Here is a 13,287-nt window from a genome sequence, read left to right on the forward strand (position 1 = left end):
AGGAAAGAACAGTCTTCAATAAATGGTGTTTGGAAAACTGCACAGCTACATGCAAAAGAATGAAACTAGACCACTATTTTGCATCATACACAAAAATTAACATAGAATGGATTGAAGATTTGAATGTAAGGCCAGAAAATCTAAAACCTTCCTAGAGGAAAACGTAGATGGTGAGCTCCTTGCTGTCGGTCTTGGTGATGATTCTTTAGATTTGACACCAAAAGGAAAAGCAAAAACAAAAAATAAGCAAGTAGAACTGTATCGAACAAAAAGGCATCATCAAAAGAAACTACCAATAAAATGAAAAGGCAACCTACTGAATGGAAGAAAACATTTGCATATCATATATCTGATAAGAAGTCAATATCCAAAATATATAAAGAACTAATACAACTTGATAGGATAAAAGAAATCTGACTTTAAAAATTGGTATAGGATCTGAATAGACATTTTTCTAAAGAAGACATACAGTTGTCCAGCAGTTACATGAAAATATGCTCAATATCACTAATCATCAGGGAAATGCAAATCAAAACCACAATGAGACATCACCTCACACCTGCCAAAATGGCTGTCATCAAAAAGACAACACTATAATAAGTGTTGGCAAGGATGTAGAGAAAAAGGAACCATTCTGCACTATAAATTCTGCACTATAAATAAGACAGGCATGGCTTCCCTGGTGGCACAGTGGTTGAGAGTCCACCTGCTGATGTAGGGGACATGAGTTCGTGCCCCAGTCTGGGAAGATCCCACATGCCACAGAGCAGCTGGGCCCATGAGCCATGGCCACTAAGCCTGCGCGTCCGGAGCCTGTGCACCACAACAGGAGAGGCCACGACAGTGAGAGGCCCACATACTGCAAAAAAAAAAAAAAAAAAAAAAAAAAAAGACAGGCATCCAGTTTTAGTATTTTGCATGCAGCTGTAAGTCAGTGCAACTACTATGGTAAACCATATGGAGTTTCCTCAAAAATTTAAAAATAAGGACAGAAGGAGATCAAGATGGTAGAGTAGGAGAATGTAGAGCTCACCTCTTGCCAGTAACACACCAAGAATACATCTACTTGTGGAGCAATTTTCTCAACAACAAAAAAAAAACCCAAAAACAAACAAACAAAACTGGAAACTGGCAAAAAGACTCTTGTACAACCAAGGCTATAAGAAAGATCCACACAGAGTTGGGTAGGAAGGGAAGTGAAGCAATCAGGATGGGACCTGAGCCCCACAGAGGAAACACAGAAAAGGAGATGGATTAAACAGGCTCAGAGATCCTCCGTGGGGAGTAGGCAGTTTGAACCAGTTTGAACGACATACTGGGTGCCACAGGCCTGAGATCTGACACCAGAAAAACAAGTTCCCTTAGCTGGTTTGAAAACCAGTGGGGCTGTAAGAAACCCAAGACTCCTTTCATGAAGAACATACACATGCTTGCTCACTCCCTAAACAAGGCAGAGGAAGCAGACTGAAACTGCCCAGAACTCCTGCTGGTTTCCCACAACTGCCCTACTGTGCACCCCAGGCTGAGCATGTTTAAAACAAGAAGACATACTTATAGGTCAACATATATGGACCCCATGGAACCACAAATCAAAAACCTACAAGATATACACAAAAACTAAAGAGAGAGGAATACAAGAATACCACTAAAAAAATCATCACACCACAAGGGAAGAAACTAAAGAAAAATAAAAGAACAGAAAAAAAACAACTAGAAAACAAGTAACAAAATGACAATAAATACATACCTATCAATAATCACTTTAAATGTCAATGGACAAATGTTCCAATTTTGTGGAACAATAGGGTGGATCCAATTGGGTGGATAATTGAATAAAAAACCAAGAACCATCTATATGCTGCTTACAAAAGACTCACTTCAAAGGTAAAGACACACAAACTGAAAGTAGGGAGATGGAAAAAGATATTTTATGCAAAAGTATACAACAAGAAAGTGGGGGTAGCAATACTCATATCAGACAAAATAGACTTTAAAATAAGGTCTATAACAAAAAGTAAATAAGGGCATTCTATAATGATAAAGAATCAATACAAAAGAAAAATAAACAAATGGGACTACAACAAACTATTAAAAAGCTCTGTGTAGCAAAGGAAACCATCATCAAAACAAAAAGGCAACCTACTGAATGGGAGAAGATATTTGCAAATCATATATCAGAGAAGGGCTTAACATCCAAAATATATTTTAAAACTCATACAATTCAACAACAAAAAAGAATCCAGAAGATCTGAATAGACATTTTTCCAAAGTAGACATATAGATGGCCAACAAGCATGTGAAAAGATGTGCAACATCACTAATTACTATTAAAGAAATGCAAATCAAAACTACAATGAGGTATCACCTCACACTGGTTAGAATGGGCATCATCAGAAAATCTACAAACAACAAATGCTGGAGAGGGTGTGGAGAAAAGGGAACCCTCTTGCACTATTGGTAGGAATGTAAATTGATAGAGCCACTATGGAGAACAGTATGGAGGTTCCTTAAAAAACTAAAAATAGAAGTACCACATGACCCAGCAATCCCACTACTGGGCATATACCCAGAGAAAACCATAATTCAAAAAGACACACACACCCTAATGTTCATTGCAGGACTAGTTACAATAGCCAGGTCATGGAAATAACCTTAATGCCCATCGACAGACGAATGGATAAAGAAGATGTGGTACATATATACCATGGAATATTACTCAGCCATAAAACGGAACAAAATTGGGTCATTTGTAGAAACGTGGATGGACCTAGAGACTGTCATACAGAGTGAAGTAAGTCAGAAAGAGGAAAACAAATACCGTATATTAATGCATATACATGGAATCTAGAAAAATGGTACAGAAGAACCAGTTTGCAAGGCAGAAATGGAGGCACACACGTAGAGAACAAACATATGAACACCAAGGGAGCAAAGCAGGAAGGGGGTGGTGGTGGGATGAATTGGGAGATTGGGATTGATACATATACACTAATACGTATAAAATAGATAACTATTAAGAACTTGCTGCATAAAAATCAAATTTAATTAAAAAAACAATGATAGAGCAAAAGAAACATACTTAACACTTATATTTAGTTGGCCAAAAAGTCCTTTCTGGTTTTTCCATAACATCTTATGGAAAAACCCGAACGAACTTTCTGGTGAAGCCAATATATTATTTTGTTACAAATTTACTTACAAATATTCTCTTTAAATAATTTAAACAGTAATTTTATTATTAAGAATTGGGAAAAAAATGGTTGGCATATTTTTAATGTCTAGTCCCAGAGATCAAAAATATTGAAACCCTACAGTTAAACCATCAGAGTGCTAAAATTACTAGTTATCTACCGAATATACTTTACCATCTTTATTCTTAGCAGAAGAACCCCACTTTTATATGGGTAGCAATGTACCAAGTTTTTTAATCTTCATTTCCTTGCTGGGAATGGCAACATGGCTTATGCTGAGTATGGCAATATGAGTAAATAGTGGCCAGTTAGGCATATGTATGAGACTTTCAGGAAGATTCTTAAGGTGATTTGACTAGAAGGTGTACTCTTTTTACCTTTCCCTTTCTCCTTTCTGATGCCTGGCATATGCTACCTAGTATGTGATAGCTGGATCTCTAGCCATCATGACTATGGGGCAGAGCCATCACATACCAGGTAGCACATGCCAGGCAGCAGAAAGGAGAAAGGGAGAGGTAAAAAGAGTACACCTTTTAGTCAAATCACATTAAGAATCTTCCTGAAAGTCTCACACATATGCCTGGCCACTATTTACTCATATTGCCATACTCAGCATAAGTCATGTTGCTGTTCCCAGCAATGAAATGAAGATTAAATAAAAACCATAGATTAGAAATGGTAGAGAAAAAATATGAGCCTCAAACTTTTATCACTGTGGAGCTACCTACTCTACATGCCATGGAGTCCCTACCTCTGAATTTCTCTTCGGTGGATGACAGATATATTGTACCTTACTTAAACCACTATTATTTTGGGACTTCTACTGCATACAGCAAAACCCAATCCTCATCTCAAAAGAAGGAGCCCTATGTTATGTTTGATTATTAGATTCATTTTCCTGAAACATGTTTATCTCTTCAAGGTTTTTAATTACCTATTAAAGTATATAAGACGCAATTGTGCCATACTAAAGACAAAGGATTTTTAATAAGTCAAGTTTCTGGATGATTGAATCATATAAAAATATTCACACACTGAAACCAATACATTCTTAAGGATTTTATCCAGTTTGAAGGTTGAGAAATCTTCATGGCCATCTAGGCTTTCAAATTAATCATAGAAATTTCATTGAGTGCAATCAAACTAAAAATTATTTTTACAAAAATAAACTAAGTTTCACTACAGGAATCCCATCAGTATTGCAATAAGAACACTTAGAAAGCAAAGAATTTTGGTACATGACTCTTTTTGAATTTTGGTTTTCTCAGGGTATATGCCCAGTAGTGGGATTGCTGGGTCATATGGTAATTCTATTTGTAGTTTTTTAAGGAACCTCATGTACCAAAATGTTCATTGCAGCTCTATTTACAATAGCCCGGAGATGGAAAGAACCTAAGCACCCATCATCGGACGAATGGATAAAGAAGATGTGGCACATATACACAATGGAATATTACTCAGCCTTAAAAAGAAATGAAATTGAGTTATTTGTAATGAGATGGATAGACCTAGAGTCTGTCATACAGAGTGAAGTAAGTCAGAAAGAAAAAGACAAATACCGTATGCTAACACATATATATGGAATTTAAGGGAAAAAAAATGTCATGAAGAACCTAGGGATAAGACAGGAATAGAGGAGCAGACCTACTGGAGAACGGACTTGAGGATATGGGGAGGGGGAAGGGGGAGTTTTGACAGGGCGAGAGAGAGTCATGGACATATACACACTAACAAACGTAGTAAGGTAGATAGCTAGGGGGAAGCAGCCGCAAGGCACAGGGATTTTAGCTCGGGGCTTTGGGACAGCCTGGAGGGGTGGGATGGGGAGAGTGGGAGGGAGGGAGACGCAAGAGGGAAGACACATGGGAGCATATGTATATGTATAGCTGATTCACTTTGTTATAAAGCAGAAACTAACACACCATTGTAAAGCAATTATACCCCAATAAAGATGTTAAAAAAAAAAAAAAAAAAAAAAGAAAGCAAAGAATTTCATTTGGTGGTTCAACTTCTATATCAGAGCCAATACTGAAGACATTTTTATTCCCAGAGTCTGCTACCTTCTCTTCTTTTTTAAAGTATATATATGCCTAAATAACATGATGATGCAGAAGCAGCAACGGCTCCAACTTCTATCCAATCTAATGAGACCTAATTAGTTTATAAATAGTTTGGCTACCATTTCCCCGATATTTGCCCCCAACCCCCTCATACACGAAACCTTAAATTGTAACTTGATTAGAAAAAGTAAGGTAGAGCCCCACTACCTAACAAAGCTCTCCCTATAGTCTGGAAAGATCCTAAGGGCAACTCTGGATAGTGAAAGCAATAATAAAGAATGAGACAAGACTATGATATTAGTAGCCAAAACTTGTTCCCCTGAACTCAAAAAACTGCCCGCAGCTAACTTTGCCCTAAAAACAGTGTAATTCAATCACTTGGTGCATATTACAGACAGATTTTATTACCCTCTGGCTTGATGGAAAAATATTTCATAATGCCCCAGCCACTATTTATTCCCATTAGGCAAACACTATCTGTTCTGATTCTCATGAGGGTCACATCCATATAAAGGATAGTTAACAGGGCTCCAGGCAAATGGATTCAATAAATGCATATTTGTAAGTAATTTACTGTATAGTTTATCATATATTTGCTTTTAATTTTCAAGGTAAAATGTTGTTATTGACTGTGGTTGCTTTTTTCTTCACTTCCTCAAATCACCATCATTCATCAGAAACATGTGTCAGAATACAAACACATTTATCCTATATGTTAAGAATGATGTGATGACCATTTCAAATAGAGAGACAAAATATGCTATAGAATCTGTCTTCAAGCTTACAATCTAATAGATGGAACATATCAGAACTCAGAGGGAGGTTAGGTAAGAAAATTAAAAAGAATATGCTAAAAGCAGAGCTTTTCAAAATATACTTTTCTATCTATGCTCTAGAGCTCTAACTTTTAGATCAGTATTATCAATCATATGGTGTACTCAACATTATGTCAGGAAGTATAGAGAATAAAAAGAGGTATAAATAAAATTTAATAACTATTTAATAAACAACCATTTAGAAGACTTAAGGACAGAGTGACTGTAAGTTGGCGGCATGGGAAGACGCACAGCTTGAATCTTCCCACAACTAGGGAGCCTTCCAGATGTTGGTGGGGGACCTCAACACCCAAGGAGATGGGAGGAACTCCCAAGCAAACCAGCAGAATGAGTGAGGACTGAGGTCGGAGAAGAAGTGGAGGCCGGACAGGACCGGCGCCCCTGAGGGGTGGCTGGGATTGGGGAGGGGTTCCCATGCCTGGAGGGACCCTGGGGGGTCAGATCAGGGGGGAGCATGGCAAGCATTTCCCCTGCCCAACCAGTCCAGGAAGCCTGCCCGGCTCTTGGGCCAGGTCCTATGCCCTCAGAGGCCCCTTCGTGCCATGTTGGTCCTGGGGGCATGGGAAGAAGAGGAAAGGCAGGCATAAGGGGCTCTCCAGGACCAGAGGAGCAGGAGAGGGGTGTGGGTGTTTGGCACACACACTTGGGCCTGGGAAGCCTGCTGGTCTCTCAGGCCAGGTCCCCCGTCCTCTGAGGCCAAAGGCACACCTGGGCCCCTTCTGCTCAGATTAGCCCAAGCCCTACCACACCTACCCCCCAGGGCCTTTTCAAGACCTGTGGATCCTAAGCATAGGCCCTGCCCACCACTTAACCCTGTCCCTGCCTAAGCCTCGCCCCCCCACAGCCAAGGCCTTTTCCACCCTTTTTTTTTTCTTCTTCTCCTCTTTTTCACTATTGTGGTTCACTTTTACCTGGCGATTGTCATTTCATCTATATTTTTATTTTTATATTCTTTCTAACATATCTGTTAGTTTCCTAGTCTAATTTTATTTTTTATTCTTTCTTATTGTTCATATTTTTTATTTTTTCCACGCTGCACAGCTTGTGGGATCTTGGTTCACAAGCTGGGGGTCCAGCCAATGCTCCTGAGGTGGGAGCTCCAAGTCTGAACTACTGCACTAACAGAGAACCTCAGACACCAGGGAACATTTCCTGGAGTGAGGTCTCCCAGAGGTCCTCAACTTGGCACCAAGACCCAGCTCTACCCAACAGTCTACAAACTCCAGTGTTGGAAGCCTCAGGTCAAACAACCAGTAACACAGGAACACAATCCCACCCATCAAAAATAATAATAATAATAAGATGGGAAAAAAATATGTCACAGATGAAGAAGCAAAGTACAAACCTACAAGACCAGATAAATGAAGAGGAAAAAGGCAATCTACATGAAAAACAATTCAGAGTAATGATCGTAAAGATGTTCCAAAATCTCGGAAATAGAATGAAAGCACAGATTGAGAAAATATAAGAAATGTTCAACAAAGATCTGGAAGTACTAAAGAACAAACAAGCAGAGATGAACAATACAATAACTGAAATGAAAAATCCACTAGAAGGAAACATTAACAGAATAACTGAGGCAGAAGAATGAATAAGTGAGCTGAAAGACAGAATGGTGGAAATAACTGCCAAGGAGCAGAATATAGAAAAAAGAATGAAAAGAATTGATGACAATCTCAGAGACCTCTAGGACAACACTAATTGCACCAACATTCGAATTATAGGGGTCCCAGAAGAAGAAAAGAAAAATAAAGGGTCTGAGAAAATATTTGAAGAGATTATAGTGGAAAACATCCTTAATATGGGAAAGGAAATAGTCATCCAAGGCCAGGAAGCGCAGAGTCCCATACAGGATAAACCCTAGGAGAAACACACCAAGACACATATTAATCAAACTAACAAAACTTAAAGACAAAGAAAAAATATTAAAAGCAGCAAGGGAAAAGCAAAAAATAACATACAAAGGAATCCCAATAAGGTTATCAGCTGATTTATCAGAAGAAACTCTGCAGGCCAGAAGGGAGTGGCAGGATATACTTAAAGTGATAAAAGACAAAAACCCACAACCAAAATTACTCTACCCAGCAAGGATCTCATTCAGATTCTACAGAGAAATCAAAAGTTTTTCATACAAGGAAAAGCTAAGAGAACTCAGCACCACCAAACCAGCTTTAGAACAAATGCTAAAGAAACTTCTCTAGGTGGGAAACACAAGAAAAGAAAAAATCCACAAAAACAAAACAATTAAGAAAATGGTAATAGGAATATACATATCAATAATAAACTTGAATGTAAATGGATTAAATGCCCCAACCAAAAGACACAGACTGGTTGAATGGATACAAAAACAAGACCCATATATATGCTGTCTACAAGAGACCATTTCAGACATAGGGACACATACAGACAGAAAGTGAAGGGATGGAAAAAGATGTTCCATGCAAATGGAAATCAAAAGAAAGCTGCAGTGTCAATACACATATCAGGTAAAATAGACTTTAAACTAAAGACTGTTACAAAAGATAAGGAAACAAACTACATAATGATCAGGGGTTAATCCAAGAAGATATAACAATTATAAATGTTTGTGCACCCAACATGGGAGCACCTCAACAAATAAGGCAAATGCTAACAACCAAGAAAGGAGAAATCGACAGTAACACAATAATAATAGGGGACTTTAACACCCCACTTACACCAATGGACAGATCATCCAAACAGAAAATAAAAAAGAAAACACAAGCTTTAAATGACACAATAGACCAGATAGATTCAATTGATATTTATAGAACATTCCACCCAAAAGTGGCAGGATACACTTTCTTCTCAAGTGCACATGGAAAATTCTCCAGGACAGATCACATCTTGGGACAGAAATCAAGCCTTGGTAAATTTAAGAAAATTGAAATCGTATCAAGCATCTTTTCTTACCACAACATTATGAGATTAGAAATCAACTACAGGGGAAAAAAAACTGTAAAATATACAAGTACATGGAGGCTAAACAGTGAGCTACTAAATAACCAAGAGATCACTGAAGAAATCAAAGAAGAAATTTAAAAAAAACATAGAAACAAATGTCAATGAAAACACAATGACTCAAAACCTATGGGTTGCAGCAAAAGCAGTTCTAGGAGGAAAGTTTACAGCAATACAATCCTACCTCAAAAAACAAGAAAAATCTCAAATAAACAATCTAACCCTACACCTAAGCAACTAGAGAAAGAACAAAGTAAACACAATGTCAGTAGAAGGAAAGAGATCATAAAGATCAGAGAAGAAATAAATGAAATAGAAATGAAGAAAACAATAGGAAAGATCAATAAAACTAAAAGCTGGTTCTTCGAGAAGATAAACAAAATTGATAAACCTTTAGCCAGACTCATCAAGAAAATATGGGACAAGATACAAATCAATAAAATTAGAAATGAAAAAGGTGAAATCACAACTGACACGGCAGAAATTCACAGGATTATGAGAGACTACTACAAACAACTATAAGCCAATAAAATGGACAACCATGAAGAAATGGAAAAGTTCTTTGGAAAGGTACAATTTTCCAAGTCTAAACCAGGAAGAATTAGAAAATATAAACAGAAAAATCAAAAGTAATGAAATTGAAACTGTAATTAAAAATCTTCCAACAAACAAAAGTCCAGGAACAGATGGCTTCACAGGCGAATTCTACCAAACATTTAGGGAAGATCTAACACTGATCCTGTTCAAACTCTTCCAAAAAATTGCAGAGGGAGAAACACTCACAAATTTGTTCTACAAAGAGGCCATCACCCTGATACCAAAACCAGAAAAAGATATCACAAGAAAAAGAAAGTTACAGAACAATATCATTGATAAACATAGATGCAAAAATCCTGAACAAAATACTAGCAAACAGAATCCAACAACACATTAAAAGGATCATACACCACGATCAAGTGGGATTTATCCCAGGAATGCAAGGATTCTTCAGTATATGCAAATCAATCAATGTGATAAACCATATTAACAAATTAAGGAATAAAAACCATATGATCATCTCAAGGGATGCAGGAAAAGCTTTCCACAAAATACAACACCCACTTATGATAAAAAAACTCTCAAGAAAATGACAGAGGGAACCTACCTCAACATAATAAAAGCCATATATGACAAACCCACAGCATAGATCATACTCAATGGTGAAAAACTGAAAGCATTTCCACTAAGATCAGGAACAAGAGAAGGATGTGCACTCTCGGCCCTATTATTCAACATAGTTTTGGAAGTCCTAGCCATGGCAATCAGAGAAGAAAAAGAAATAAAAGGAATACAAATTGGAAAAGTAGTAAAACTGTCACTGTTTGCAGATGACATGATACTATACACAGAAAGTCCTAAAGATACCACCAGAAAACTACTACAGCTAATCAATGAATTTCAAAAGGTTGCAGGATAGAATATTAATGCACAGAAATCTCTGGGATTCCTATACACTAACAACAAAAAAATTAGAAACAGAAATCACGGAAACAATCCCACTTACCATCACAAAAAAAGAATAAAATACATAGGAATAAACCTACCTAAGGACGCAAAAGACTTGTACTCAGAAAACTATAAAACACTTCTGAAAGAAATCAAAGTTAACATAAACAGATAGAGAAATATACCTTGTTCTTGGATTGGAAGAATCAATATTGTGAAAATGACTATACTACCCAAAGCAATCTACAGATTCAGTGCAATCCCTATCAAATGACCAATGGCATTTTTCACAAAAACAAAATTTTAGAACAAAAATTTTCACAATTTGTATGGAAATGCAAAAGACCCCGAATAGGGCTTCCCTGGTGGCTCAGTGATTGAGAGTCCGCCTGCCGATGCAGGGGACATGGGTTCGTGCCCCCGTCAGGAAAGATCCCACATGCCGCAGAGTAGCTGGGCCCATGAGCCATGACCACTGAGCCTGCGCATCCAGAGCCTGTGCTCCACAACGGGAGAGGCCACAACAGTGAGAGGCCCGCATACCGCAAAAAAAAAAAAAAAAAGACCTCGAATAGCCAAAGCAATCTTGAGAAAGAAAAACGGAGATGGAGGAATCAGGCTCCCCGACTTCATACTATATTACAAAGCTACAGTAATCAAGACAGTATTGTACTGGTACAAAAACAGAAATACAGATCACTGGAACAGAATAAAAAGCCCAGAGATATACCCATGCACATATGGTCACTTTATGACAAAGGAGGCAAGAACATACAGTGTAGAAAAGACAGCCTCTCCAACAAATGGTGCTGGGAAAATTGGACAGCTACATGTAAAAGAATGAAATTAGAACACTACCTAATACCATACACAAAAATAAACTCCAAATGGATTAAAGACCTAAATGTAAGAGTGGACACTATAAAACTCTTAGAGGAAAACATAGGAAAACACTCATTGACATAAATCACAGCAAGACCTTTTTTGACCCAACTCCTAGAGTAGAAAATAAAAACAAAAATAAATAAATGGGACCTAATTGAAGTTAAAAGCTTCTGCACAGCAAAGGAAACCATAAACAAGATGAAAAGAAAACCCTCAGAATGGGAGAAAACATTTGCAAATGAAACAGTGGACAAAGGATTAATATCCAAAATATACAAAAAGTTCATGCTGCTCAATATCAAAAAAACAAACAAGCCAATTTAAAAATGTGCAGAAAACCTAAATACACATTTCACCAAAGAAGACATACAGATGGCCAAGAGGCACATGAAAAGATGCTCAATATCACTAATTATTAGAGAAATGCAAATCAAAACTTCAATGAGGTATCACATCACATGGGTCAGAATGGCCATTTGGCCATTATCAAAAAATCTACAAACAATAAATTCTGGAGAGGGTGTGGTGAAAAGGGAACTCTCCTGCACTGTTGGTGGGAATGTAAATTGATACAGCCACTATGGAGAACAGTATGGAGCTTCCTTGAAAAACTAAAAATAGAACTACCATATGACCCAGCAATCCCACTACTGGGCATATACCCTAAGAAAAGCATAATTCAAAAGGACACATGTGGGCTTCCCTGGTGGTGCAGTGGTTGAGAGTCCACCTGCCGATGCAGGGGACACAGGTTTGTGCCCCGGTCCAGGAAGATCCCACATGCCGCGGAGCGGCTAGGCCATGAGCCATGGCCGCTGAGCCTGAGCGTCCAGAGCCTGTGCTCCACAATGGGAGAGGCCACAACAGTGAGAGGCCCGTGTACTGCAAAAGAAAAAAGGACACATGTATCCCAATGCTCACTGCAGCACTATTTACAACAGGCAGGACATGGAAACAACCTAAATGTCCATCGATAGATGAATGGATATAGAAGATATGGTACATATATACAATGGTATATTATTCAGCCATAAAAAGAAACGAAATTGAGTTATTTGTAGTGAGGTGGATGGACCTAGAGTCGGGCATACAGAGTGAAGTAAGTCAGAAGAGAAAAACAAATACCATATGCTAAAGCATATATACGGAATCTAAAGAAAAATGGTACTGATGAACCTACTGGCAAGGCAGGAATAAAGACGCAGATGTAGAGAATGGACTTGAGGACACAGTGCAGGGGGAAGCTGGGGAAAGTGAGAAAAGCATCAACATATATGCACTACCCAATGTAAAACAGATAGCTAGTGGGAAGCAGCAGCATAGCACAGGGAGATAAGCTCGGTGCTTTGTGACAACTTAGAGGGTGGAAGGGAGGCTCAAGAGGGAGTGTATATGGCGATATATGTTTGCATATGGCTGACTCACTTTGTTGTACAGCAGAAACTAACACAGCATTGTGATGCAGTTATACTCCAATAAAAATGTATAAAAAGAAACACAACCATTTATAGGTGTTGTGCCATGTCCTTTATAATCCATCCAAAGAAAGTATAGTTTCTCATCCTTAAGAAACTCACAATACAAAAAAACTTAGTATACTAGAAGAAACCTTTGTTTCACAGCAGATTTTGTTTTGCAAATTATAAATAATTGGTTAACTTCTTAATCTTTACTGAGCTTAAATCTCATTTGTAACATGCAATGAGGAATGTTTGTTCAAATAAGGTTTGAATAAGATATCAAAAAGTTATATTAATGGTCTTCAAATTGTACTTCAGGGGCCATAGAGTTTGAATCCCATGAGGTGTCACATGGAACTTGGAGACAACGTTTGAAAACCACTGGCATAAG

The sequence above is a fragment of the Phocoena sinus genome, chromosome 1 (assembly GCF_008692025.1).
Source record: "Phocoena sinus isolate mPhoSin1 chromosome 1, mPhoSin1.pri, whole genome shotgun sequence".
Classification (NCBI taxonomy): Eukaryota; Metazoa; Chordata; class Mammalia; order Artiodactyla; family Phocoenidae; genus Phocoena; species Phocoena sinus.